We start from the raw sequence: 11,725 nt of genomic DNA, 5'->3' as shown, positions 1-11,725 counted from the left end.
TTGCATTACAACCTGTAATTTAAATGGATTTTTATTTGGATTTCATGTAATGGACATACACAAAATAGTCCAAATCGGTGAAGTGAAATGAAAAAAATTACTTGGTTAAAAAAATTCTAAAAAATAAATAATGGAAAAGTGGTGCGTGCATATGTATTCACCCCCTTTGCTATGAAGCCCCTAAATAAGATCTGGTGCAACCAATTACCTTGAGAAGTCACATAATTAGTTAAAAAAGTCCACCTGTGTGCAATCTAAGTGTCACATGATCTCAGTATATCTACACCTGTTCTGAAAGGCCCCAGAGTCTGCAACACCACTAAGCAAGGGGCACAAACAAGCAAGCGGCACCATGAAGACCAAGGAGCTGTCCAAACAGGTCAGGGACAGAGTTGTGGAGAAGGGCGGCAGGTAGCTTAGTAGTTAAGAGCATTGTGGCAGTAACCGAAAGGTCGCTGGTTCTAATCCCTGAGCCAACTAGGTGACAAAATCTGTCGATGTGCCCTTGAGCAAGGCACTTAACCCTAATTGCTCCTGTAAGTTGCTCTGGATAAGAGCGTCTACTAAATGACTAAAATGTAAATGTAAGTACAGATCAGGGTTGGGTTATAAAAAAATATCAGAAACTTTGAACATCCCACGGAGCACCATTAAATCCATTATTAAAAAATGGAAAGAATATGGCACCACAACAAACCTGCCAAGAGATGGCTGCCCACCAAAACTCACAGACCAGGCAAGGAGGGCATTAATCAGAGAGGCAACAAAGAAACCAAAGATAACCCTGAAGGGGCTGCAAAGCTCCACAGCGGAGATTGGAGTATCTGTCCATAGGACCACTTTAAGCCGTACACTCCACAGAGCTGGGCTTTACAGAAGAGTGGCCAGAATAAAGCCATTGCTTAAAGAAAAAATAAGCAAACATGTTTAGTGTTCACCAAAAGGCATGTGGGAGACTCCCCAAACATATGGAAGAAGGTACTCTGGTCAGATGAGACTAAAATTGAGCTTTTTGGCCATCAAGGAAAATGCTATGTCTGGCGCAAACCCAACACCTCTCATCACCCAGAGAACACCATCCCCATAGTGAAGTATGGTGGTAGCAGTATCATGCTGTGGGGATGTTTTTCATCGGCAGGGACTGGGAAACTGGTCAGAATTGAAGGAATGATGGATGGCGCTAAATACAGGGAAATTCTTGAGGGAAACCTGTTTCAGTCTTCCAGAGATTTGAGACTGGGACGAAGGTTCACCTTCCAGCAGGACAATAACCCTAAGCATACTGCTAAAGCAACACTTGAGTGGTTTAAGGGGAAACATTTAAATGTCTTGGAATGGCCTAGTCAAAGCCCAGACCTCAATCCAATTGAGAATATGTGGTATGACTTAAAGATTGCTGTACACCAGCGGAACCCATCCAACTTGAAGGAGCTGGAGCAGTTTTGCTGAAAAATGGGAAAACATCCCAGTGGCTAGATGTGCCAAGCTTCTAGAGACATACCCCAAGAGACTTTCAGTTTTTTTGTCTTATTTCTCGTTTGTTTCACAATAAAAAATATTTTGCATCTTCAAAGTGGTAGGCATGTTGTGTAAATCAAATGATACAAACCCCCAAAAACCCATTTGAATTCCAGGTTGTAAGGCAACAAAATAGGGAAAATGCCAAGGGGGTGAATACTTTCGCAAGCCACTGTATCGCTGTTACATTGAACTGGGTGAATGGAATATGAATGACAGTCATCCAATATGCTGTAATAGAAATAAGCTATGCTCATGAAAAGTAAAAATCCTCCTCTCTCATCTTAAACGGCACCGACTGCAACTGCCCTAAACCCGTCCGCCCCGCAGATATAACCGCGGGGACAGCATCAACCCGCGCATCACTAGTGTGCTCTAACACTAGTCTACCACACTAGGCTTCATAGTGTGCTGTAACATGAGTCCCAGAGCACCAAGGCTATTGAAGTTTCTTTCTGACAAACTGTTTGCTAGTGTGTCTGACTGGGGTTTGAACCCGGGTCTTTTTCCCGCCACAAGACTGTCTAATCCCCCTGAGCTAAAGCTGAGACATTCTGTAAAATTCCAATAGCACGGACATAGTTTAATATTCTCTTGAGGAAATAGTATGCCTTATACATGTTGCTGTGTGATTCATACCCATTATAATTGTTTTAAATTAGTTTCTGGTGACTTTGGGTGCCCTCCATAGTCTTATCTGTAAGCTTCTGTAATCCACTGTTGGCTGATGTCCAGCTGGTGACGTTTGTATTGGATGTCTGGCTGCACATTGTGACTGAGCCGTGGAGGGCTTACTCTTCCTGACCTGGCTGTGACTTCCACAGGGCCTGTTCTCAATCCAGCGTAAGGGAGGTAGACGACTAGTCTAGTGTCTCAAACAGGACCATGCTGCGTCAGAGGGATGTGCTGCTCACTGTTAAATAAACTGCATCTCCTCTGACAGGGCAGCAGGCACAGGAAGAGAGTGAGTAGAAGAAGTAGGGGAGATGGATGAGAGTTAGGCAGGCTATATTTGTACTAACTTCCCTCTTGATAGATTTGTAAGTATCTAGGCATACGTGTTCATACTGTCGTGACACATTGACTGCTTTGGGACTTCTGCTTTGTGTTTCCATTCTAAGGAGCCATTCACAAAGTTGTCAAACTTCAACTTGGGCTCAGCCAGCTGTTGCAAATTCCCATAGCTGCTAGACACTACAAAATCGTAACAGTACATGTTAATTGACTGATGTCTGAATTGTAGGTGGCAAACAACACACCTTGCTTTTATACGCTGTTAACAAATTGTGACAGAGGGATTATGGGTTGTAAAAGTAGAGATTTTCGTGTTTTTCTCTTGTTCCTCAAGCAGTCAAACGAGTTCAACTGCTCTAAAAGATTAAATCAATGTCCTGTTATTGATTAGTACCTGTCTGATATAACTGCGACATTCCCCTCATTAAGCTGTGTCCTTAACACCCCTGCCTCCAAGACTGGCTAGGTCGAACTTTGCAATGTCATTAAATGGAACGTCATTAAATGAAATGTCACGTTCTAAGGCAAGTTTATGACAACCTTGTGTAGGCATTATGACAGAATATTTACATAAAACGTTACAGATCATTGAATATGTAATGATTAGATATACAGGATGCATGGAGCTTTTTAATAGTTTTAATACTGGTAGCCTAGTCACTGTGTCCCAGGCTATAGGCTCTGTCTTTCTTTCTTTCTTTCTTTCTGTCAGTGGGCCAGGCTCTGCCCAGGCTCTGCCCAGGCTCTGTCTGTCTGTCTGTCTGTCTGTCTGTCTGTTTTTCTGTTAGTGGGCCAGGCTCTGCCCAGGCTCTGTCTGTCGGTCTGTCTGCCTGTTTTTCTGTCAGTGGGCCAGGCTCTGCCCAGGCTCTGTGCATAAGCCCCAGTGCTACAATTACCTTTTACAGATTGCTTGATTTATTTACCTTAAGCCCATTTTCCTTCATGTTCACTGTAATCTTCCATTATTTACAGCCAGGCAAGGAAGGCATAGCTCTCAATCACTACCACAGCATCCATCCTTATTACCATGTTGTTCACAGAGGAAAAATATATTATTTTTAGCCTTCTTCTCTAAACCAATCATATGCTGTAAACATTGGAGATAGTTTATATGGTGCAGTTGCAACATTCTCTGGATATCTTAATCAATGCTTATTTTCCTTGGTTCCTGAACGTGTGTAATATCGACTGTCAGATAAATAAATACAATTCTCTGTAAAAATACATTGACCCCTTAAAGATGGTTACCTTGGTAACGGATTGGAGCTATTGTGAGGAACTGCATGTGTCACGTTGGCTGCTAGCTGACCCTGAGGAATTCAGCTGATGGATACGCCTGCATTTTTTATGAGTATGTAAAGTGTTCTGCTGTTCCACATTTCCTGGGAGAGAAGCTCACCGGAGCCACTGATATAGACACAAATTACAACTTTCATTAAAAAAAATAAGACAGAGCTGACTGTTTATTAAAATCTGTAGCCAAATATAAACTCCTTTTACAGGCAACATCTCCATTCATGTGCATATTCTCAGCAGTGTTCTTGATAAGCCAACAAAGAGTACATATTTTATACTCCAGAGTGAGGGCTCACGTTAGAGACATTTGGAATGACTCGCCTAGTGAATTAAATCTAATCAGCAGGGATGTTCCCATAGAATGGCTGATAGAGAGAGATAGAGATAGAGCTGAGCCGGTGTCCTCGCTCCTCACCTCTGCAGAATCTGCTCCTGCGTCATGTAGTTTCCATAGCACCCTGAGCAGAACTCACTGATGTTAACACAACATACCAAAGTCCTTCTATTTTACTGCTTCCTTTTCTCTCTGACACGTGGCAAGACTGGATAGAATAGAATAATAGTCATTGTACTGTATACAAAAGGATATTCAAAATAGAAGCTTAATAAACTGCATACGATTCAACAAGTGATACATTTTGCATTACAAGCATAGCATATGCGTATGTTACAGTGAGGGAAAAAAGTATTTGATCCCCTGCTGATTTTGTATGTTTGCCCACTGACAAAGACATGATCAGTCTATAATTTTAATGGTAGGTTTATTTGAACAGCGAGAGACAGAATAACAACAAAAAAATCCAGAAAAACCCATGTCAAAAATGTTATAAATTGATTTGCATTTTAATGAGGGAAATAAGTATTTGACCCCCTCTCAATCAGAAAGATTTCTGGCTCCCAGGTGTCTTTTAAACAGGTAACGAGCTGAGATTAGGAGCACACTCTTAAAGGGAGTGCTCCTAATCTTAGCTTGTTACCTGTATAAAAGACACCTGTCCACAGAAGCAATGAATCAATCAGATTCCAAACTCTCCACCATGGCCAAGACCAAATAGCTCTCCAAGGATGTCAAGGACAAGATTGTAGACCTACAGAAGGCTGGAATTGGCTACAAGACCATCGCCAAGCAGCTTGGTGAGAAGGTGACAACAGTTGGTGCGATTATTCGCAAATGGAAGAAACACAAAATAACTGTTAATCTCCCTCGGCCTGGGGCTCCATGCAAGATCTCACCTCGTGGAGTTGCAAGGATCATGAGAACGGTGAGGAATCAGCCCAGAACTACACGAGAGGATCTTGTCAATGATCTCAAGGCAGCTGGGACCATAGTCACCAAGAAAACAATTGGTAACACACTACGCCGTGAAGGACTGAAATCCTGCAGCGCCCGCAAGATCACCCTGCTCAAGAAAGCACATATAAAGGGCCGTCTGAAGTTTGCCAATGAACATCTGAATGATTCAGAGGAGAACTGGGTGAAATTGTTGTGGTCAGATGAGACCAAAATCGGGCTCTTTGGCATCAACTCAACTCGCCGTGTTTGGAGGAGGAGGAATGCCGACTATGACCCCAAGAACACCATCCCCACCGTCAAACATGGAGATGGAGGTGGAAACATTATGCTTTGGGGGTGTTTTTCTGCTAAGGGGACAGGACAACTTCACCGCATCAAAGGGACGATGGACGGGGCCATGTACCATCAAATCTTGGGTGAGAACCTCCTTCCCTCGGCCAGGGAAAATGGGTTGTGGATGGGTATTCCAGCATGACAATGACCCAAAACACACGGCCAAGGCAACAAAGGAGTGGCTCAAGAAGAAGCACATTAAGGTCCTGGAGTGGCCTAGCCAGTCTCCAGACCTTAATCCCATAGAAAATCTGTGGAGGGAGTTGAAGGTTCGAGTTGCCAAACGTCAGCCTCGAAACCTTAATGACTTGGAGAAGATCTGCACAGAGGAGTGGGACAAAATCCTGGTGGCCAACTACAAGAAGCGTCTGACCTCTGTGATTGCCAACAAAGGTTTTGCCACCAAGTACTAAGTCATGTTTTGCAGAGGGGTCAAATACTTATTTCCCTCATTAAAATGCAAATCAATTTATAGCATTTTTCTGGATTTTTGTTGTTGTTATTCTGTCTCTCACTGTTCAAATAAACCTACCATTAAAATTATAGACTGATCATGTCTTTGTCAGTGGGCAAACGTACAAAATCAGCAGGGATTTTCCCTCACTGTACTTTGTTTTGTATTCTCCAATACTAGATTTGACTTGATTGAGCGGTGGGGAACCTCTTTACATTTACCTCTTTACATTTACATTACATTTACCCTGCTCTAAGAGTAGATGAGACCATAGATTCAGTTTTATGCAATTAACCTTACAGAAAAATTAGATTCAGTGGGTTATATGGTTAATTGATTGTGTAATGCAGCTAACCTTGGTCATGAATTTGAACACTTCTTTATTGTTGGTTGTAGAGAGAACATAGTCTTGGCGTCAGTTCGTTATCACATTTCTGAATTGTTTAGGATTGCTATGTAAGATAACCACAGTCTTACAATGAATGGTGCCTAAAACAAATAGATACATTTCATGCGCTGTGGATCAAGTGTGTAAAATCTTGCTGTGGCTTTGTTAGTCATTTTTATTTACTGGTGTTGAGATAAAGGAGCCAGACCTTATCTTATCTGGCTGATGCTGTTTCTTCTTTCTCTCTGTTGCCTGTCTTCTCCTTCACCACTCTCTGTCACTTCTCTCTCGCTCTCTTTCTCTCTCTAGCCCCATTGGGAATATTCTCACACACACAGGCAGCTGAGCCTAGCACTGGAGTCCTGCAGGTCTGATCTGTGTGAAGAGGCCCTATATAATCAGAATTATACTTCTATGTGAGGCCCTCTGGCTCTATGATATACAACCAGTCATTAGAGCAGGGATCTCACTCAAAGGACTGATTAGGAGACACACACGACGCTGCTGGGTATTTCTAATGGTATTTTTTTGCTGCTCAGACAGCCTCTTCCCTGCATTTTGATTGGCTGCTGACACCTCTCTGTGGGCGTGACCCCTGATGCTGCTGTGTGTGTGAGGACTGAGGAGAAGAGGAGAGGGAACTGGCAGCTGCTGCTGTGTTGCTGGAAGTAGGAGTGGGGGTGTGATAGAGGGATTTCACTGTGACCTTGTGTGATATACTCCTGCCCCCAGAGAGCACGGCTCCATACCAGCTTTATGTCTCCCAAGCTGAAATGTCATTTATCTCCTTGCTCTGCTCTACAGTATGGGAGAGAGGCTCTTTACAAGGCACTCCGATTAAAACAGGGTTGTTTGTCTCCTTTACAATGGGATTTCAGAACAATACAAAGACCAATATATGGAAAATGTGGCTTCTGGAAAGAAGGTTGTTCTGCCTGTGCTATGGCCATTGTTGTTGTGTGTGTGTTTTTGGGTGAAAAACAAAGATGAGCATTGGGACCCACCAGCGGTTGGCTGTGGAGTCACTACAGGCTGGTGGGGGCTGTGGATCAGTACCCAGCTGCCCCTGCTCTCCACCTGCCCAGCTGTCCTTCCTGCCAGCAGCCACGCTAGCTGGGCCCCACATCTCTACATCCAACTCTACATACTGGATGCACTACACAGCACAGTACACTAACCCACGGTACGCCTCACAGAGCTGCTGCTGCTACGGCTGCGTCTGTAGGAATCCAAATCTCATCATATGGTTTTAGCCTATGATGAATAGCCTTGTTTGACTGCCAGAACTGATGTGACTGCATCTTTCAAAATAAACAGAGACAAAAAACGTATAGTGACTTTACAGTGAATGATGGATTTGTACAGGGACAGTGTAATTCACAGGCTACTTGTAGTGACATAGAGCAGCCCAATGTTTGGGGACAATCACAGCTTTATGTCTTGGTATTTTTAGTGGTGTTTAATATGGTACTAACAAAGACTAAAACAGGAAAAACTAAAAGGATGAACAAGTATCTTGTTAATTTGGCATTGATTTCCAAGCATTTGCGATGCTAAGACTTCTATGGGACATACAGTGGGGAGAACAAGGATTTGATACACTGCCGATTTTGCAGGTTTTCCTACTTACAAAGCATGTAGAGGTCTGTAATTTTTATCATAGGTACACTTCAACTGTGAGAGACGGAATCTAAAAAATCCAAAAATCCAGAAAATCACATTGTATGATTTTTAAGTAATTAATTTGCATTTTATTGCATGACATAAGTATTTGATACATCAGAAAAGCAGAACTTAATATTTGGTGCAGAAACCTTTGTTTGCAATTACAGAGATCATACGTTTCCTGTAGGTCTTGACCAGGTTTGCACACACTGCAGCAGGGATTTTGGCCCACTCCTCCATACAGACCTTCTCCAGATCCTTCAGGTTTCGGGGCTATCGCTGGGCAATACGGACTTTCAGCTCCCTCCAAAGATTTTCTATTGGGTTCAGGTCTGGAGACTTGCTAGGCCACTCCAGGACCTTGAGATGCTTCTTACGGAGCCACTCCTTAGTTGCCCTGGCTGTGTGTTTCGGGTCGTTGTCATGCTGGAAGACCCAGCCACGACCCATCTTCAATGCTCTTACTGAGGGAAGGAGGCTATTGGCCAAGATCTCGTGATACATGGCCCCATCCATCCTCCCCTCAAGACGGTGCAGTCGTCCTGTCCCCTTTGCAGAAAAGCATCCCCAAAGAATGATGTTTCCACCTCCATGCTTCACGGTTGGGATGGTGTTCTTGTTGTTGTACTCATCCTTCTTCTTCCTCCAAACACGGCGAGTGGAGTTTAGACCAAAAAGCTCTATTTTTGTCTCTTCAGACCACATAACCTTCTCCCATTCCTCCTCTGGATCATCCAGATGGTCATTGGCAAACTTCAGACGGGCCTGGACATGTGCTGGCTTGAGCAGGGGGACCTTGCATGCGCTGCAGGATTTTAATCCATGACGGCGTAGTGTTTTACTAATGGTTTTCTTTGAGACTGTGGTCCCAGCTCTCTTCAGGTCATTGACCAGGTCCTGCCGTGTAGTTCTGGGCTCATCCCTCACCTTCCTCATGATCATTGATGCCCCACGAGGTGAGATCTTGCATGGAGCCCCAGACCGAGGGTGATTGACCGTCATCTTGAACTTCTTCCATTTTCTAATAATTGCGGCAACAGTTGTTGCCTTCTCACCAAGCTGCTTGCCTATTGTCCTGTAGCCCATCCCAGCCTTGTGCAGGTCTACAATTTTATCCCTGATGTCCTTACACAGCTCTTTGGTCTTGGCCATTGTGGAGAGGTTGGAGTCTGTTTGATTGAGTGTGTGGACAGGTGTCTTTTATACAGGTAACGAGTTCAAACAGGTGCAGTTAATACAGAGTGGAGAACAGGAGGGCTTCTTAAAGAAAAACTAACAGGTCTGTGAGAGCCGGAATTCTTACTGGTTGGTAGGTGATCAAATACTTATGTCATGCAATAAAATGCAAATTAATTACTTAAAAATCATACAATGTGATTTTCTGGATTTTTGTTTTAGAGTCCATCTCTCACAGTTGAAGTGTACCTATGATAAAAATTACAGACCTCTACATGCTTTGTAAGTAGGAAAACCTGCAAAATCGGCAGTGTATCAAATACTTGTTCTCCCCACTGTAGTTAATCAGCAGAGGCTGAACGATGGGTTCAGTATAATAGAAGAACGTTTTAATTATCACAAGGCTACATTTAAGCAATAAGGCACGAGGGGGTGTGGTATATGGCTGTTCTTAGGCACGACGCAATATATCACAACCCCCGAGGTGCCTTATTGCTATTATAAACTGGTTACCAACGTAATTAGAGCAGTGAAAACAAATGTTTTGTCATACCAGTGGTACATGGTCTAATATACCACTGCTGTCAGCCAATCAGCATTCATGGCTCGAACCACCCAGTTTATAATCACTTTTATACCACTGCTTTATTATTAGAACTTTCATTTTATTGGGGGAATGATTGACTTCTGTTCAAAAGACCTCGTTATGGCTTCCCGAGTGGCTCAGCGGTCTAAAGCACTGCATCGCAGTTTTGCGGCGTCACTACAGCCTGGGGTTCGATCCCAGGCTGTGTTACAACTGCCCGTGACCGGGAGTCCCATAGGGCGGCACACAATTGGCCCTGCGTCATCGGGGTTAGGGGAGGGTTTGGCCGGGGGGGCTTTACTTGGCTCATTGCGCTCTAGCGACACCTTGTGGCGGGCTGGGCACCTGCAGGCTGACTTCGGTCGTCAGTTGAACGATGTTTCCTCTGACACATTGGTGCAGCTGGCTTCCGGGTTAAGCGAGCAGGTGTTAAGAAGCGAGACTTGGTGGGTCATGTTTCGGAGGATGCATGACTCGACCTTCGCCTCTCCCGAGCATGTTGGGGAGTTGCAGCGATGAGACAAGATCGTAATCACGAAATTGGGGAGAAAAAGGGGGGTAAAAAAAATCTAAATCAAATAGAAAGGAATATGGCCTTGCGGACACTATAAACTCAGATACAACTCAGATCTTACCACATCCTTACATGGAAATAGGACTATAATTTCGAGTGCAGAGCTGCTAATTATTTAGTGCAAATTGTCTTCACACAAACATGTTCCTTGTCTTCACACAAACATGTTCCACTGTTAGTTAGCCCAGTGGGGATGTGCAGAGAGGCTTTGTGAGAGACTATTCTATTGCTGACTGAGCACCAACTAATGAATCACGTTCTGATTCCAGATCAGTGTCTATTTATTGCAAGTCCAATGTTGGGTGGATGATATGAAGGATGTAGGCTCCGTGTTTGTCTCCTTTCTATTATTCAATGTATCAAAGACAGTGTGGATAGGCACACTAACCACTTTGGACTAGAGGTCTTACACTTACAGAGGTATTTCAGCTTCTACTACCTTGTTAACATACTTTGTAAGTATTGATAAGCGGCATCATTTGCACAGTTTTGCAGTAGTGAAAAAAGACGGATGGAAAATGTATGCTAATAGTACATTTTATGAGCCCTGATATCTACCATTTACTTTCCCCAGTAAATCTCCTTTGCCCTAAGAAATAGTGCTTAGGAGTTGTTGTCCAGAGCAGATTATTACATGTTTATGTGTTTGAAATGACTATACTTCTCCTTGGTAGTTGATGTAAAATATACTGAAGAAAAATATAAACGCAACATGCAACAATTTCAACAATTTTATTGAGTTACAGTTCATATAAGGAAATCAGTCAATTGAAATAAATACATTAGGCCCTAATCTATGGATTTCACATGACTGGGCCGGGGCGCAGCCATGGTTGGGCCTGGGAGGGCATAGGCCCACCCACTTGGGAGCCAGGCCCACCCACTGGGGAGCCACTCCTCAGTTTCATCAGCTGTCTGGGTGGCTGGTCTCAGACGATCCCGCAGGTGAAGAAGCCGGATGTGGAGGTCCTGTGCTGGCGTGGTTACATCTGGTCTGCGGTTGTGAGGCCGGTTGGACGTACTGGCAAATTCTCTAAAACAACGTTGGAGGCAGCTTATGGTAGAGAAATTGACATTAAATTCTCTGGCAACAGCTCTGGTGGACATTCCTGCAGTCAGCATGCCAATTGCACGCTCCCTCAAAACCTGAGACATCTGTGGCATTGTGTTGTGTGACAAAACTGCACATTTTAGAGGAGCCTTTTATTGTCCCCAGCAATGATCATGCTGTTATATCAGCTTCGTGATATGCCACACCTGTCAGGTGGATGGATTATCTTGGCAAAGAAGAAATGATCATTAACAGGAATGTAAACACATTTGTGCACAACATTTATAGAAATAAGCTTTTTATGTATGGAACATTTCTGGGATATTTTATTTCAGCTCATGAAACATGGGACCAACATGTTACGTGTTGCGTTTAG

Source organism: Coregonus lavaretus (genome assembly GCF_964263955.1).
Source record: "Coregonus lavaretus genome assembly, contig: HAP1_SCAFFOLD_2743, whole genome shotgun sequence".
In the NCBI taxonomy this organism is placed as follows: domain Eukaryota; kingdom Metazoa; phylum Chordata; class Actinopteri; order Salmoniformes; family Salmonidae; genus Coregonus; species Coregonus lavaretus.
The sequence above is the reverse complement of the archived record's forward strand: the minus strand, read 5'-3'. Positions refer to the sequence as shown.